General features: G+C 42.7%; 1 long non-coding RNA gene across 1 annotated transcript; it reads left to right on the top strand.

Moving 5' to 3' along the window:
• The first annotated feature begins 5 nt into the window (after positions 1 to 5).
• On the top strand, positions 6 to 4,205 carry LOC140708139 (uncharacterized). The gene is made up of 2 exons (XR_012088297.2): positions 6 to 141; positions 2,619 to 4,205. It is a non-coding gene; the product is annotated as an uncharacterized LOC140708139 (long non-coding RNA).
• The last annotated feature ends 11,614 nt before the right edge of the window (positions 4,206 to 15,819 follow it).

Here is a 15,819-nt window from a genome sequence, read left to right as displayed (position 1 = left end):
GCGGCGGCGCCCGCGTCCAGAGCCTCCTTTCCCGGCGAGCGAGCGAGAGAATCCGCGGCGCCTGCACCAGCTCGGGAGGCGCGAGGGGGGGCGGGGCAGGAGCAGCCGCGCCCGCTCATTGGATGCTCTGGAGAGACAAAGGTAAAAAAATAAATAAATATGCAAATATGCCCAGGCCGGTGACCCAGTGGCAGCCGGGATCCAGGAGGGGAGGGGCGCGGGGCTAGCCGGGCGCTCCCCTTGTCGCTTCACCAAGCGGAGGGTGCCTCATGGGTCGTGTAATGCAACCCCCCTGCCCATGCAGGAGAGCTAGAGGTCGAAAAGATGATCCATCACTTTCAAAAAAATGATGTGAGTTGGATGATGATGGTGGTGATTATTATTATTATTATTATTATTATTATTATTATTATTATTATTATTATTATTATTATTATTATTATTATTATTATTCAGCTTTGTACCGAACTGTGACAGATTTCGTTTTTAAAAATAGCATAAATCGATGGTGACCTCCTTTTATAGTATCTCATTGTGGACGTTCAAGGAAGAAATTGTTACATTAGGACTACAACACATACAGAGATGACCTGTAAGGCCCCAGAAAACAATTCATGACCCCCAGGTTGGGAAACATTGGCATGAATATATATAATAATATATTAATGTGTTAATGTGTTCTCCGTCTAGGAGGCACAGTAGATGAATTGGGAGGTGCACATCCTCTGATACCACATCTCTATACTTAAGTTCCTGTATGGTCAGCAGAGCTTATCTCATAACTGGCTTCTAACATGAGTTTTTGTTTTTTGTTTCTTAAATATTGCCATGTAACTGCACACTTATGTTTGAGGAAGTGGTCTTGATCCACAGAAGCACACATAATAAATACAGTATAGCAGTTAGTCTTTAAAGTACCACAACTTATTTGTCTTTTTAATTTTTTTAAAAAAATTCTTTTGTTCTTGCCCGATATGCTAGCACAGAGTAACACAGCTACCTCTTCTAAGGCCTACCTAGCCAAGCATTTTGCTCCTACGGTGACCAACAGGACAGCAGTGAGAGTCTTGCAGGCATTTACCCAGGTTGTGTGATATGATATCTCTCCGAAATTTAGATAGGTGCCCAGCCATTTTCTAACTCCTTTCTACCCATTGTTGTTAAATGCTGTCAAGTTTCCTTTGAGATGATGACCTTATAAATCCTATAAATGAGTGATCTCTGAAATGTCCTGTCCTCAACTGCCTGTTCAGCTCAAGCCTGTGGGTTCTTTTGGGGAGTCAGTCCATCTTGTATTTGGTCTTCCTCTTTTCCTGCTGCCTTCCATCTTTCCTAGCATTGTTGTCATTTCCAGGGAATCCTGACTTCTCACGATGTACCCAAAGGAGGACAGCCTCCATTTCATCATTTTTGCCTTCAGAGTACAGACTTACAGTTGCTTGAAATTAGAGACTTTATTGCTTTCTTTACTGCACAAGTATTTAACAACCAATGGAACTCTTTGAAACTAAAGTCTGGAAGGAGCAATTGATTAGTGTTGGATAGACAGACAAGACAATCATCCCAGCCCAGAAAAATCCCTCCTAGTCACAGAAACCACAGACAACATGCAAGGCTGCAAACAAAACTTCAACATATTTGACTCCCTTCAATTTGTCAGTGTGCCAGAATCCAGAATGACTGCTCCTTGCCTTATTTTGTTTGTTGCTTAACAAAACATGGTTTGGGGGGTCAGAGCCTTTATTGAGCGGTATGCTTCATGGGTGAGGTGGTAATAGGAGAGGTGTGAATTCAGATTCCTGTGTAGGCTTCCACACAGAGGCTCCCTCAGTCCGTCTAAGTATGTGTTTCCAAAGTGACAAAGTGAGGCAATGGCTAAAATCCTGTTGCATAGTTTATATAAACACATAACTCTTAGAATTAAGTGACATAAACTAAGGAATGTCCGTAGGCATGTTGAGTTAATGCCTATGGAGATTTCTTAACTTATACCTGCTTGTCTCTAGTTGTGTCTTTGTGTAACTGCAGAACAGGATTTCAACCACTGTGATATTGGTTGTTCTAGGTTTTTCGGGCTCTTTGGCTGTGTTCTGAAGGTTGTTCTTCCTAACGTTTCGCCAGTCTCTGTGGCCGCCATCTTCAGAGGACAGCAACCTGTGCTCTGGTCATATTACTTTGATATTACTTTTTCTAAACTGCATCTATGGAGCTTTTGTCTTCTACTGGCATTGGCTGTTTGGTGAGGGGACAGAGCAAGCTCCTGCCCCCCCCCCCGCTTGCTATTTTCCATGATGTCTGCTGAAACATGATGTCATCTCAGCCATGTTTGAGAATTAATTGATTTATTGGTTGGTTGGTTGATCTATTGATTTATGTATTGATTTATTGATTTGGTGTCTTTCTTCCAGAACTGGGACTCAAGTTTGGTTTTCCAAACAGCTTTTTTAACAAAAAGAAAATTAAAATACAATATAATTAGAAACATTAAAATACGGATACATTTATTATAATATTAAAACTGAAATATTTTAAAATGTTTTACTAAAAATACTAATTCTAGTTTAAAAAAGAAAACACATTGGGTAAAAATGTTATAATTTTTACTTAATGTGTTTCAGCCACCTGAATAAAAAGATCTCTGACTGCTCCCTTGGCAAGGAATTCCAGAGCCTGGGCACAGCTGAGAAGAATCCTACGCCTGTCTAGTAAAGAGTATATGCTTTTAATTTCAGCGGGACTTAACTCTCTGGTAACTGGAGGTCTAGGATTGCAACCAAGGCCTGTGACCTTGGGAGAGGGGTCACAGGTAGGATACCTCATGGAAGGTGATTGGCATGGCTCAGGAATAAGCATCTCTTCCTGGTTCTATGGAGGCCGCAGTTATTTCCTCTCTAGGCATTGGTTTGGGTTCCTCTGCCACTACTAAAAAGAAAGCTTCCAAGGGCAACATTACATTATCCCATCCTCCTTCCTTCCTCCAGTTCTTTGGGGTTGCCATGATCCTCTTGAATTGCAAAGATCCATCCATAGGGGGTTGCATGTATAGTGGTGCCTCGACTTATGACCATAATCCATTCCAGAAGATGTACATAACTCGGAATGGTCATAGGTCCAAGCACCATTTCCCATAGGAATGCATTGAAATGCAATTAATCCATTCCAGCTGAAGAAAAAAAATCACACAAAAAATCACTGCAAGACTCATTGGAAACTCAGGGGCGGGGGGGAAGAGAAAAGCAATCAAGTGTGCAAGACCCATCAGAAATGCAGAGAAAACAAAGGGGCCAGGACGGAAATGCAAAGAAAACAAAGGAAAAAGCAAGGGAAGCATGCAAGACCCATTGGAAATGGGGGGAACCCCAAAAGCAACCAAACCCCCCAAGACCCATCGGAAATGGGAAAAAACACTCCAAAAAGCAACCAAACCCCCCAAGACCCATCAGAAATGGGGGAAACCCCAACAAACAAACAAACTCCCCAAGACCCATCATAACACAGAAACAAACACCTCCCAGGCCAAAACCACGCTCCAAAAACACCCAGAACAGTTTTTAAAAAGCAGAAAACAGCACCTTAATTTACCAGGCAGCCCAAAGCCTCCCTGCAAACACACACAGATGCTCACTCAGAAGCAGAAGCGAGGCAGTCCTAAGCCTCCTCCAATCGCACACTCTCTAACTGCTGAGGTGAAAGAGCTACAAAAAGCAGCCTCATTGCCACCTACAGTTAGCAATTTGAATTTCTCTCCTTTTTTCCCTGCCTTTTTCTGTTTGTTAGTGGAAGCTCTGGTCACAAATAGAAGCAAAATTTTGCGGCCAGAGCTGGTCGTAACTCGAAATGGTCGTAAGTAGGGACGTTCATAAGTCGAGGTACCACTGTACACTTTCATGGAGAGAAAGACCACAGATTCCAAAGGTTCTATTCAGAGATGGGAAACCTTATTTTTTTTTTACTACAGCTCCCAAAATTCCTGATATCGAGAGAGTTGCTATCAAAACAAATTAATGCTTCCAATCTTTGTTAAGAGCAGCTAAGTAAGTAGTGTTCTATCAGCATGCTGTGTTGCTTTTCATTGCCACACATAGAACAATCTGTTTGTCTACACTACTTTATACAAGTTACCTCCCAGTTACTGTACTCACATGACCGTCATTAAAATAATCATCAATATTTGTACCTTATACTATTAAATTTCTAAACATTCACTCCACTGCCTAGCATATGCATAAATAGTTTCTAGCTACTGAGGTAACACTCCATTTATAGATCATATATTTGTGGAACAATAAGCCAATAACCGGAGTTAAACATTCTCCAGTACCAAAGTTTGAACACTTGATAGAACTATAAAATAAAATTAAGGAATGCCACAACAAAAAAAATGTTACATACCAGCAGTTCAGAACCATTGTATTAGGACTTTCAAGGTAAATCAGATATTTAAGGAATGGCTTTACCAATTCCACATCCTCAGTGAGTTTCCATGGCTGTGTAGGGATTTGAACCCAGGCCTCCAGGGTCCTTGTCCATCACTCTGTCCACTGCACCACACTGGGTATCTTAACAAAATGATGTTAAACCAAAAATCTGCTTCTAAAGCAGTGGTTCTTAACCTTTTTGAAAGAAACGCCCCCTTGAGCCATTGAGAAAGTTATCATCACCCCCCTCCCCGTGGCGGCGGCGGTGTAGCGGCAGCGCAGGGAGGCGGGGTGATGATAACTTCCTCAATGAAGGCACTGGCGGTACCACATCCGCTGCCAGCACCAGCTGCTCTGGATCCGGCAGCATGGGTAGGGAGGCGATGATAGCTTCCTCAATGGCAGAGGTGGTGCGGCGGCTCCATCGCCCCCTATCACCCCCTTCTGTTCCTTCGCCCCCACATTGCCCTTTTTTGTCCCATAACCCCCCGAGAAATGAAAATCATCCCCTGGGGCAGTGATATTGCTCAGGTTAAGAACCACTGTTCTAAAGCAGTGATCCCCAACCTTGGGCCTCCAGATGTTTTTGGACTACAACTCCCAGAAGCCTTCACCACCATCTCTGCTGGCCAGAATTTCTGGGAATTGAAGTCCAAGAACATCTGGAGGCCCAAGGTTGGGGACCACTGTTCTAAAGGACAGCCCAGGCATGGAGGGGGCATGTGTATGTTGATTTAAGAGCCATGGTTATCTGTAGCTGAGAGCAGATTCAGACAGCATATATAGGCATGACCCTGACCCATCCACGAATTCCATGTGCCATTCTGCACTGGTTTATAAGTGTGCAGTGGTGGGTTATTTTTTTAATTAGCTCTTTTATTTTGAGCACAACAGTATCTCACACACTGATGCATGCTGGGAACAGCTGTTTTGTATACTGCAATCTTCTTTCCCCCTGTGCAGTGTCATGTCTGAAACCAGGCTGCTGTTTATCTTTTCTCTGCAAAGATGTTCAAATCTTGGGGCTAACTTGGCTTTCAAGGAAGTTTATAAAAAGTAGCTGCGGTCTGAAGATATCAGCACCTTTGCGTAGTCTTTCCAGAAGCCTGGTCTGCTTTGTATATTCACCCTTTAGCAAAGCCAGCACACAAGCCGGGATCAAATGACTAGAGGCACATTCTTTTTTTTTAATTGCTCTAAATTTTTCAGCATTGCAGTCAATTGTCCTGAATCCTTTTCATCATGCATTATTAAGGGGTGTGATACTTTTTTTCTTCCCTTCATTAATGAGTGACAGTCATCCCAGAGAGGAGAAGCAGGCTAATGCTCCATTCTAAAATAAAGATGCCCCATTGTTTTATAAATGTAAGATCTAGAGGAGGAGGAAGAGATCAAGTTCAGAGAGTGTTGATGTCTATTAAGGCTCCTCAGCCACCCCTTTTGAAAACAGCCAACTCAGCAGCTTTCCATTTTGTGAGATGTCGCAGCCATAGATGAGATCATCTTCTGATGTCACAGTAGGTGGGCCCTTGTGTAACAATTGCAATATCGCATGTACATGGGAAAGTGAGACAGACAATATAGGTTTCCTGTTTGAGTTTTATTTAGAACTTTGCATGCTATCTGTAGCTTGAGTGACTCTCTAAGCAGGGAGACTCCCCTCTCTGCTGTGTTCTATTGTCCTCTTTTGTTCATTGGAGGCAGTTATTTTTGTTGCTCTTGATCTGTTTGGTTGGTTGGTTGCTTGTACGTGTGCAGTAAAGAAAGTTGTAAAATTATTGAGACTCTAAGTGCCTGTTAATGAAAAAGAGGTGGATTCTGGGGAATTTATAGCTTCTACCTACAGTGGGGTCTCGACTTAAGAACTTAATCCGTATTGGAAGGTGGTTCTCAAGTCGAAAAGTTCTTAAGTCGAATCTGCATTTCCCATAGGAATGCATTGAAAACCATTTAATCCGTATCTGCTCTTTTCTGTCCATAGAAACTAATGAGAAGTTGCTATTCTGCCTTCTGCCACTAGAGGGGGATATTTTCTTTCTTTTTTCCCCTTAGGTTCAGGGAAGGCAGGGAACACTAAAGGCAGCACTTTAGAACTCTTTTTTTTAAAAAACGAAGCCAATTTTAAATAATGTTTTAAAGCATGTTGTGCTGATTTTTTCAGCACAAAGGCACTCAGGCAGGCTTTTTAGGTGCTGAGCAAGCCTCCCAAGCCTGCTCAGAGCCGGCCGATCAGCTGTTAGGCGGGGAGAGGAAAACCACAAAATGGCTGCCAGGCTCTTTCTGGGTGTCGGCTTTTAGCTCTTTCCTGCTCTTTTTCCTGTGGTTTGGGGGCTACCAAGGCCTGGTAAGTGACTTTATTTAACAGTACAGTATTTATTTTTAAGTTTCTGACCCTTTCCCCCCCCTCCAGAAGCCTCTAAGGGGAGGGAGGGGGACTTTTTTCCCTGTTCGTAACTCAAGGGAAGTTCGCATGTGGAGTCCTTACTTTCCCTATAGGGCAGGTTCGTAACTCGAATTGTTCGCAAGTCGGGTCGTTCGTAAGTCGAGACCCCACTGTATGTGGATCCCTGTACTTCTACTGTATAGCAAAAGGAGAATTTTATTAGAAATTTTGAACTCCGCAACATTTCCTTCACTACCTCTTAAAATAACAGTATGTGCAACATATCTACAAGCTGTTTGTAGTGAGACAGTGAACCCTGCATCATTTGCAATTGGGTGAGAAAAGGGGACACCCAGAAACTGAAGCCATCACATAAAATATAACTCAAACTTTCTCCTTCTCCATTGTTGCTCACCCTCAGATTTGTCTCCCTGTTTGGAGACTGAGGAAAGCACAGTATTTCCGAAAGACCTCTTGGGTTAGCATTCAGAAATCTGAAAGCCCTACTCCTTCCCCCTCCTTCTGTAAGCTATAGGGCAGGAGTGAGCAGCCTTCAGAGGTCCAAGGGCCAGACAAGCTCGTTGCAGCTGTGGCTTCCTTACACTATTTCTCCTCTTACACCTGAAAGAGCCATTTTGTCCCCTCTGGTTGCCAAACCTGTACATATTTTTAAATGTCATAAAACTGGGGCAAAGAGGGGTGGTGTTGAGGAACCTCAAAATATGAATTCCTCCCAATACATGTAGAGGGCACAAAGGAATTTTTTGAGCAACCAGATACCCCCTCTCCTAACTTTTTAAAACTCTATGTGGAGGCAGATATTCTGAGGGGCAGGTATACTGGGGCCACTTTGGGCCACTGGGGACCACATGTGGCCTACATTGTAATGGGAAGTGACCAGACAAATCCCCACTGTTATCTTCAAGCAGTGATGGGGTTCCCTTCTGTGCTATTCGTAGGTGGGATCAAGAGTAGCATATGAAAACCGGCCCGTTTCCACTAGCCCAGACCTGGGCAAAGTGCGGCCCGAGGGCCGCGTACGGCCCACGAGCTTCTCCTGTCCAGCCTGCTGATCATCACTCCAGTCCGATGTTCAAGCACTTGTTCAAGCCCAAGACAGACTGGATTTCTCTCACTGAACAAATTGAACATCAAAACCATTTATAGCTTTTTGTCTAAAGTTGATCAGTTGCTTATCTTTTATTTTTAAATAAAGTTGGTTTGGCCCCCGAACACAGTTCAGATTTTTCATGTGGCCCCCTATAGAAATTAATTGCCCACCCCTGGGATAGCAGCTACTGCCTTTGAGAATGGCTGGGTGGCTTTAAATGCAACGCACGTTTTCAGAAACAGCTACCATCTTCATCCAACGCAGGATGCAAAAAACACTTGCAGAACAGGGTGGTTTGCAAATATAGTAGGATTCCTTATCCGCGGGACCAGTATCCACTGATTCAATTATTCACGGTCTGAAAATATTAAAAGCGAAATCTTAGAAACAAATATTTCTGAAGATGAAGTTATCGAAGTTAGCGTTCTTTGTTAAAAGAGTATTAACCATAATCCACATTTTTTTGCAAAGGCAAAGCAGAAGAACCGATGAATAGTACATTTAAAAACATGTCCATAAGCAGAAGCAACCGCTTGCTTTCAACCCTTAGCCAGATCAGATATTTGAAGGCCTGTGAGAAGCGGGGAGAAAACCGTGCCCTGTCAGTTCAAGCACATGCTGACTGGAGATCATACGGGTTATAGTCCAAAAATAAAAGGTTGCTAAACTATGGCTCAGCGTCCACTAGCAGGGAGTTTCTGAGACTTAATTATACTTCATCTCAACACTGTTTTTTTTTTCAATTTTAAGAAATACCTTAAGAGGATTTTTAATATGAATAAGATACTTGGTTTGCCTCTGCTGCTTATCATATCGTGGTTCTCTTATTTGGGAGTGGTGTATAGGTACATATATGTGATATCCCGTGTGGGGCAGTGGGTAAATTCATGACTGAGACTCCAGAGACCTGGGTTTGAATCCCTGCTCAGCCATTAAAACTCACGGGGTGTATGGAACTGGTAAAACCACTCTTTAAATAGCCCTGTTAGGATCACTGTAGGTCTATGGCCCATAACAAGTGTATACATGTCTTCTGCACTGGAAAAAAAATTGAGATTTTTAGAAACTTTAAGGGCCATTGTAATGGGGAAAAAAACAGGATGTACAAGATGGTAGTAGAGCTGGCTGGAGAGCTCAGTGGTTTAAGTCTCTGAGTGTTGCAATATTAGGGTGCCTGTCTGAAAACAGAAATAGAACATGGAGGATGCAGGGAAAGAATGAAGCAACTTAGCCAACATCATCTTAGAACTGTTGAGCTGGAAGGGACCCTGTGCCGGCCATCATTCTAGACAGCTGCCATGGGTGCTGTCAAAATCCAGGCTGCCCTCTGCTAGGTAAAGCTTGGCATCCTTTCTCCTGCTGGTAGTGCGGGCACCCTATTGTGCCACCATTTCGGGCCCTTTTCTGGCTTTTTGGATCATGAACACAGAAGCTCAATACCCCACATTCATAAACCAGTGTGTGTGTTTTTTTGGAAGAACTGAATATTATCTTTTAAGGATGTTCAGCTGCCTTGGCTCCTTTTTTAAGGAGAAAGGCAGGGTAATCTTTTAAAACAGTGGTTCTTAACCTTGGGTTACTCAGGTGTTTTTAAACTGCAACTCCCAGAAACCCCAGCCAGCACAGCTGGCAGTGAAGGCTTCTGGGAGTTGCAGTCCAAGAACAACTGTGTAACCCAAGGTTCAGAACCACTGTTTTAAAAGACAGATAAATCCGTATATGCAAATGAGCCTATTTTGTGCTTGTGCTTAACCACGGCTTGTCATCAGTGGTATCAGAGATCTGGAGAAGGCAGATATTCATTTTTCATGCATCTATGAATAGGGAGGTCACTAACATACAAGGTCAACCTACTTGGCTAGCTCAGGTTGGCAGCGTTCTGTGACCTCACAAACCCTGGCCAGGCCATGTTCTGACAACAGCATTACTTGAGAGGAGGGGGACCAAGGCTCACTCTGTTGAGAGACAGCCAGCGTGAAGGAATCACAGAGTCGATTGACAAATGCTGTGTCTCACCGTGTTCATTGCTCACACACTTGAGAGATGGACAAGCAGACCAAATCCTGATCTGGATGATCCTCCCGAGGAAGAAGAGAAAGGTGAGTCCAGGCGGGGGAAAAAGGCAGGAAAAGGACTGAAGTCCCTTGAACCTCGTTTTTTAATGAAGCCACGTATCCTCCCCCCCACCGTCTTGTAACAGGGTGTCTCTTTTTTCCCCTCCAAGGTTTCGGACATTGTGCTCAAGCACTTGTTCAAGCCCAAAGCAGACTGGATTTCTCTCACTGAACAAGTTGAACATCAAAACCATTTATAGCTTTTTGTCTAAAGTTGATCAGTCCCCTGAACACAGTTCAGATTTTTCATGTGGCCCCCTATAGAAATTAATTGCCCACCCCTACAGTAGCCTGTGCAAGTGCTGAGTCCCAATAGCAGGACTCACCCAGCACCAGCAAACGCCTACTGAGAGTGCTCCACTTCTACTACTCTTTTTCGATAGTGAGAGGAAAAGAAGGGATCAAAGGCAGGTACAGTACTTGGTTGAGACATCGGTTTCAACAAGCGTTAACAGAGCTGCAGTCTGGGACCAGATGATCTTGGAAGTGATGACATCCCTTCTACAAAGGCAATATCTAATCTCTAGAAGACATTGCCTAGAAGACACATTAATCTAGAAGACACAATACATCACTTTGCCAACAAAAGTCCAAATAGTCAAAGCTATGGTATTTCCTGTAGTGATGTACGGAAGTGAGAGCTGGACCATAAAGAAAGCTGACGGTCGAAGAATTGATGCTTTTGAATTGTGGTGCTGGAGGAGACTCTTGAGAGTCCCCTGGACTTCAAGGAGAACAAACCTATCCATTCTAAAGGAAATCAACACTGAGTGCTCACTGGAAGGACAGATCCTGAAGCTGAGGCTCCAGTACTTTGGCCATCTCATGAGAAGAGAAGACTCCCTGGAAAAAACACTGATGTTAGGAAAGTGTGAAGGCAGGAGGAGAAGGGGACAACAGAGGATGAGATGGTTGGACAGTGTCATCAAAGCTACCAACATGAATTTGACCCAACTCCGGGAGGCAGTGGAAGACAGGAGGGCCTGGTGTGCTCTGGTCCATGGGGTCATGAAGAGTCGGACATGACAAAACAATTAAACAACCACAAACAATCTCTAGAAATGGTTCCCCATCCTTGGTTTAGGACAGAGATGGGGCAAAGCATGATACCAAGGCTACATGCACTCCTCAGGACAATGACGTCCAACTTCCTGACAACCCCTGCTATCCTTCGGATTAAAATACCAACAGGAGCAAAAAGTTACCTTGAGAAGCCTCGGGATTGTGATTTGCTACCTAAAGGCTATTTCAGGCCCCAAATAGCTATAAAAAACAACACAAAGAAAAGAGCCGCATTTAGTGTAAGCAATATACAATATTCTTTTTCTTTTTCTCTATCTTTTTTCTTTCTTTCTTTTTCTTTTTTTTCTTTTGTATACCACCATCTTGGAAATTTTTTGTTTAGATCTAATTAGTATAAATGCATTTTATATGTTTTTTCACTTGTTTTAACTGATGTAAGCCGCCCCGAGTAGACGTTGTCTAGAGGGGTGGGGTAAAAATTGAATGAATGAATGAATGAATAAATAAATAAATAAATAAATAAATAAATACAAAACATAGCCTGGTAAAACGTTAATTAGGATCATTTGAAATGCCCAGGACTCTTCACCAGGCTGTATGCTAAGCAAGGTTGGGGGGCTGATGGTGAAGCCAGCAACTCTGCATTGGTCACAGACAGTTTTCATTTAGAGTTTAAGATTTAACAGGATTAGGCTTCCCAACTTGCTCTGCTAGTTTTGAATTACTCTTAGAAATGTTGGAACAAAGACACATAACAAACGCTTCTTCTCCATTTGGAAAATATAATACAGCACTTACCTGGGTCTGTCTTCAGTCTTAAGTGAAACACAGAGGTTCTTTGTTAGGTAATGAATAGAAGGAAAGAGACATGTCATAGTTTTTAGATTATCAAAGATGGGGAATAATTTTAAGTGGTATATCAGATAAAGTGTGTGTGTGGGGGGGGGGAGTCAATAGAAGCCCTATTGACTAGTGGGTGGAAAAGTTGTCCCTTCTCAGAGCAAAGTTGCATCCTGTATATTGCAGGGACTTTTAACAACAGCAAGGAAAATATATAGCAGTTCTTTAAAAAAAAAAACCCCCAACAACCCACAGAAAATACAAGATTTAACTTTGATGGGCAACCAAAAACATTCATATTCTGCCTTTCACTGGTTCTTGTTCTCTGCTAAGGAAGCTCAGGTTGAGAGTGTTTGGCACAACCTCACTGAGTGACTAGCATGCATTATTGGCAAAAACAGAATAAAAATAAAGAGTAAAAGAAAAAGAAAAAAATTGGTGACACTTCAAAGACTTACCTTTATTTTTTTTTTAATGTGAGCTTTCGTAGACAAGTCTACCTCATCAGGTACAAGGCTTGTGTCTGACGAGGTGGACTTGTTCACGAAAGCTCGCATTAAAAACTATAAAAGTTGGCCTTTGAAATGCCACCACTGTTTTGTCTTTCTTTTTATTTTGTTTTCACCTATAATGCTTTTACAGAGTAACCCTTCTACAACTCCTACTACGAATGACTTGCATGACTTCTTGAACCTGCCCTTCATAACTTCGTATTTTATACTCCAGCCATATGTACCATACTGGCTGTAAGTGCCTCTTGCCAACAAGGGCCAGCTATGCAACAAAGCTAGATGGAGGTCTTCTGCCTGGATCATGCATAATATCCTGATAGTGACACAGAACCAGTTGTATCTGGAGACTTTCACAGCTCCAAACATTTAAGCCATTTTTAGTTTTCAACGTTGTCGTCGTTTAGTCGTGTCCGACTCTTCGTGACCCCATGGACCAGAGCACGCCAGGCTCTCCTGTCTTCCACTGCCTCCCGGAGTTGGGTCAAATTCATGTTGACACTGTCCAACCATCTCATCCTCTGTCGTCCCCTTCTCCTCTTGCCGTCACACTTTCCCAACATCAAGGTCTTTTCCAAGGAGTTTTCTCATGAGATGGCCAAAGTACTGGAGCCTCAGCTTCAGGATCTGTCCTTCCAGCGAGCACTCAGGGTTGATTTCCTTTAGAATGGATAGGTTTATTCTCCTTGCAGTCCAGGGGACTCTCAAGAGCCTCCTCCAGCACCAAAATTCAAAGGCATCAGTTCTTCGGCGGTCTGCTTTCTTTATGGTCCAGCTCTCACTTCCATACATCACTACAGGAAAAACCATAGCTTTGACTATTCGGACTTTTGTTGGCAAGGTGATGTCTCTGCTTTTTAAAATGCTGTCTAGGTTTGTCATCGCTTTCCTCCCAAGAAGCAGGCGTCTTTTAATTTTGTGGCTGCTGTCTCCATCTGCAGTGATCATGGAGCCCAAGAAAGTAAAATCTGTCACTGCCTCCATATCTTTCCCTTCTATTTCTCAGGAGGTGATGGGACCAGTGGCCATTATCTTAGTTTTTTTTTATGTTGAGTTTCAGACCATTTTTCACACTCTCCTCTTTCACCCTCATTACAAGGTTCTTTAATTCCTCCTCACTTTCTGCCATCAGAGTGGTATCATCTGCATATCTGAAGTTGTTGATATTTCTTCCGGCAATCTTAATTCCAGTTTGGGATTCCTCCAGTCCAGCCTTCCGCATGATGTATTCTGCATATAAGTTAAATAAGCCGGGGGACAATATACAGCCTTGTATATTGTCCCCCGGCTAACTAGTGTTAGTTTTCAACACTAAGGTGCAAATCCTCAAATTTGGATGACAAATTCTGTACGCTAGATGCAGTGCCTGGCTTACCAGTCATGTCTTCATAAGGCTATTTATTATTTGAGGTTCACTCCTCTGATGCTTGGTTGGCACAGTTCCCTTGCACCACTGCAGTCTTGTTCATATAAACTGCTTTGCAATGTCTGTATTCTTCTCTTCGCTTTCTCTGTTCAGCTCGCCTCTTTATCCCTACTCTGTCTCACGCACAGCCATTGTGCTGTTCAGGCCGCCTTCATTGTCTTTCAGCAGCATCCCTGGAAAGCGGGTAATGTCTAAACAGTGTGAGATCTCTCCTGCCTGGGAAAGGGCAGGAACCTTCCTTTTACAATTCCGTGGCTTTGCTGCCTCTCACGGAATGAACTGCATGGCAAATGAGATGGTGAGGTGCTTGTTTGCTTGTGCGTATGTTTTAAATAGGACAGATAACTATGGTCTAATCAGACCTGTCTGCTTTATAATCCTCTTGAACTTGGCCTTTTCAGGAAATTTAAAGCTTGCTGTTGTTTTTGCACACCTTAACGCTGCTCAACGTAAGGGCACCTTGACATTCTAGGCGATATGCTTGAGATCCTTGAGGGACAATATGCTTGAGGGGCAAAAAGCACATTCGTTTGGTCAAATAGATGGTATGCATGGCAGTATTCCAGATAGAGTGCTAGCCCCAAATTCCTTGAAACAATTAGTTAATGGATGTGCAAGTTACGATGCTTAATTGCAATTCTGAGCCAGAGCACCATGTTTACTACTGGAAACTAGTTGTGAAGAAGAAGAAGAAATTTTCTCAGTTCTTAATGACCTTTCATTTCTTATAAACAGAAAGTGGTAATGCTCATATTGGCACTTGAACTAGGTTCCCTTCCAAAGTGCATGTATAAAATAAAGGTATATTGTATATGTGTCTTGCTGGAAGCAGATGAAAACAGCAGTAGAAGGGAAGGAGGTAATATTTGGTATATGTCCACTAAAAGTTTCTATCCGTACAACACATTTTATCCCTGAAGACTAGTGTCATTGTAGATTGCTTTGTAAGAACAACATAAGAGTGATTCAAAGAATCAGAGCAATCTAAATAACATCTTTTCCAATATTCTGGTCCTACAGGAAGGAGCAAGACTCCTTGGAAAAGACCTTGATGTTAGGAAAGTGTGAAGGCAAGAGGAGAAGGGGATGACAGAGGATGAGATGGTTGGACAATGTCATCGAAGCTACCAGATTGAATTTGACACAACTCTGGGAGGCAGTGGAAGACAGGAGGGCCTGGCGTGCTCTGGTCCATGGGGTCACGAAGAGTCGGACACGACTAAATGACTAAACAACAACACAGCAGCCAGCCAGATGCCATTTGGACTCTTCAGACAGGAAACAAGTACAACAGCATTCTATTATTTATGTGTTGAAATGTTATTTGCAATCTCACATGCTTTCTGTGGTTTGTGTGAGTGGGAGAGGCTTTTCTGGGCTTGGGTGGTTGTCTGTCTATCCAGCACTAACCAATTGTTCCTTCCAGCCTTTGATTTAAAAGAAAGCCCCGCCTTTCTGCTGAGTGTTTCTTTCCTTCTGTTTAATCTGTTGATCAGTTGTTGTTCGCACTTGATCTGTTTGGCTGGTTGCTATGTATGTGTGCAGTAAAGAAAACAGTATATACAAGTCTGTAATTTTGAGTAACTGTAAGTAAAGAAATGTTTTATGTTCTTTTTCCTACAAATGTCTCAGAATGAATTATTGAGACTTTACGTTAATGGGGACAGGGTGGGCTCTGGGGATCTTGCAGCTATTCTCCTTTGTGGATCTCTAAACTTCTCCTGTGTAGCCAAAAAAAAAAAAAAAAAAGGAATTTTACCAGAAATTTAAATTTCTGCAACATTATGTTCCCCGACAATGGGTACAGAGGGGCATATTGCCACCAATACTAGAGATCAGAGACATACAAAATTGTATATTTAGTTTACCACCCTTGTTGACCAGGAAATTCTTCAAGCTGTAACCCAAAACACACATCTGCATTCTCTTCTACAGGTAATTTGCAGCCCTGATGAATTCATTCTGCTTCATCTTTCCTTTTTCTCAAATCCAGCA

This window comes from Pogona vitticeps, chromosome 6 (assembly GCF_051106095.1).
Source record: "Pogona vitticeps strain Pit_001003342236 chromosome 6, PviZW2.1, whole genome shotgun sequence".
NCBI classification, from domain to species: domain Eukaryota; kingdom Metazoa; phylum Chordata; class Lepidosauria; order Squamata; family Agamidae; genus Pogona; species Pogona vitticeps.
The sequence above is the reverse complement of the archived record's forward strand: the minus strand, read 5'-3'. Positions and strand labels throughout refer to the sequence as shown.